Source organism: Electrophorus electricus, unplaced genomic scaffold (assembly GCF_041902795.1).
Source record: "Electrophorus electricus isolate QZ-2024a unplaced genomic scaffold, ASM4190279v1 Scaffold48, whole genome shotgun sequence".
Taxonomy (NCBI): Eukaryota; Metazoa; Chordata; class Actinopteri; order Gymnotiformes; family Gymnotidae; genus Electrophorus; species Electrophorus electricus.
Window position 1 is genome coordinate 701,379 of NW_027658766.1, and position 2,743 is coordinate 704,121.

The 2,743-nt window shown below is 40.7% G+C and overlaps 1 non-coding gene across 1 annotated transcript; it reads right to left on the bottom strand.

The window, feature by feature from the left end:
* Positions 1 to 784: 784 nt before the first annotated feature.
* trnae-uuc (transfer RNA glutamic acid (anticodon UUC)) lies at positions 785 to 856 on the bottom strand. The gene has a single exon. It is a non-coding gene; the product is annotated as a tRNA-Glu (tRNA).
* Between the last annotated feature and the right edge of the window lie 1,887 nt (positions 857 to 2,743).

A 2,743-nucleotide genomic window follows, 5' to 3' on the forward strand; every position in this document is an offset into this window, starting at 1 on the left:
AAAAATGTATCAGAGAGCTGTAGTGTTTTTTATAGACACACACCCAATAAAACTGTGCTTGACCATTTCTTGCCCTCTATATCATTCTCTGCAGTTTACTGAGAAAGACCTGACACTGGGTAATGCCATTGTCTATTCGAAGGCCAAAACAACAACAATCTTGGTTATCAAAGACTCACTCCACCCTGACCACAGCCTCTTCTTTTAGAAGCCATGAGAAAACCACCATCGCAGCTTGAGAGCACAAATCTAGCCTCTTAAGAGGTGTTTTGTTTCACAGGCAGATCGATATCTCAATGCGGTCCACATGAAAGCAATTTTCTTTCCCTGAGTGCAAATTGCACTTTTAATGCCTGATATTTCAGCCACTCATTTCTCTCACTACATGACAAAACTCTCGAAACTTTTCTCCAAAAGCACTGAATGTTATTCTAACCATTTATGGCCTTTCTCCAATCATGTACACAAAGTCCAGTATGATTCCAAATGTCATCAAAAGATATATCTGTTTGTAGCTGAACAACTTATACAATACGATCTTTCTTCTTTGTGTCAAATGAACTTAACAATTGAAACATCCAAAACTGGCTGTGTTTCTTGCCAACATACTGGTGTTTGGACATGTGGGATTACTTGCATGTCGCTTTCAATAACTCAGTTGGTAGAGTAGAAGTTAAAACTTAAAAAAAAAGTCATCCTTAGGCTGTCGGCTCAACTCCAACTCACACAAACTTTATGTTTTAATGCAGAATCTGTCGTTTTATATGAGCATAAAAAGAGGTTTTTCCCTGACCGGGAATCGAACCCGGGCCGCGGCGGTGAAAGCGCCGAACCCTAACCACTAGACAACCAGGGACAAAGCTGCTGAGTTTACATGAGAAGACCATTTTTCAAAGTCTGCACTCCTACTATTCTGACAGTGTTTGGATGCATACTGGACTTGGTATGCATGAGTGGAAAAAGGCCATAAAGCGAGTTATTCATCTTTCTCTTTGTTCTACAAAAAAATGAAGTTTGCAAGAGTCAGGGCTCTTTTTTACCATCTGGGAAAAGAGGGAACGCTGGTGTCACTAACACATGGAAAGAGCTGTTATAGTATTCCCCATTTGTCTCCTTAAAGCTTCTGACATTTTAGCCACTCATTTCTCTCTCTACATGAAAACACTCTAGAAAATGTTCTCCAAAAAATACGGAATGTTATTCTAAGTACTCAGAAAATAGTCTTTTCCTCCCCCTTCTGACGCGTGAACTTATAGACGCCCTTGATTGCACGGTGTCTCTGTAATTGACAGGGGAGAGAGCGTATGCCATTCCCTCTCTCCCTAAGAGTACAGCCAATTATGCTCTTCTAGACTCTCGGCCACAAATGGCTGTGACACCATCAGTTTCAAAGTTAAACACAACTCCTATAGTACCAATAAAAGCTTCACACTCACCTCAGCTGGGACATGGCAGACACTGAAGGAAACTCCTCACTTCACTCTCTTCATCTGACCAGTCATTAAGCTCCACTGGTTTCTTCACTGTTTTGAGTTTCAGCACTTCTAGCACTTGTAATATTAGAATAGAATCCCTTTAGTTACTAAAGGTACACAGAAATGTACACCGGTACATAGAAACTTACTGTATGTAAGAGTGCAATAGTTCAAAGCTGTATTAGTGCAGATAAATACAACTACAGTGCCATTGCAGCTTTTAATGCTGTTTCAGTATCAGGGTCTTCAGGAAGGCTCCACCTGGCAACCCTGAAGTGCCTTGCTATGCTTAAAACTACACACACACACACACACACACACACACAAACAAACAAACACAAACACTTAACAAGGTGAGTTCTGCTTATTTGTTAAGAAGGCTGATCGCCATTTAAAATTAGATTTCACAAACTGTAATTGTTACACTGGTGAGTTTGAGGTAGAGATGCACTTTCATTAATACTGCTTACACTGTGTTTCTTTACAACACGCATGGACGTGTTGAAGCATCTCATATGCATAGAACACTAATACTCAGAGCATTGGAAGGTTGAAAACAGAAGCTATCTGGCTCACACAATGTTTTAAATGTGCCAAGGGAAATTCCAAGTGTGGCCATCCTTGAGTGGAGTGGAAGATAAATATGTTTTTTTTGTATTTCAAAGCGGCTGTAAGAGTATAACAGGCAGTTTAGAACATGTCAGTCCCTCCATGTAATTTCAGAGAAAATATCCTATGAAGATTGGACCAAGATTCCTGCAGAGTATTTTCAGCACATAGTGGAAACTATGCCAGAAAGAATTGCTGCAGTTCTGGAGGCCAAAGAAGGTCCAACATGCTATTAAATGGGTGTATTTAAGCCCACTGTGTCCTATAATAGGATGTTGCTGGAATGTATGTGGATGTTGTTGGAATGGCCGCAGAGTTGCGGCAGCAGTACAGGTAGTCTGTAATCCTTTCCCCCATGCGAGTGAGTTTGCCCTACTGCACGGGGTCGAGTTATGATGTGAATATTTAATGTTAATGTTTAGAGATAACAGAACAGCTTTCGGGGGGTTTGGGTGGGTTGCCTTATCCGCCCCTTTAACAGAGTAGTCACAATTCAAATTTCCCTTGTTCCATTGTTTACAAGACATTATACATGTGGTTTATTTATAGTGCACGGAGTAATATGCAGCAAGTCTGGTCTGTCTGCTTTGGAAGAGAAACATTTGGCCAAAAGAGCAAAACACAGCCAGGAGGATGATTGGTAAGAGCACATCATAATA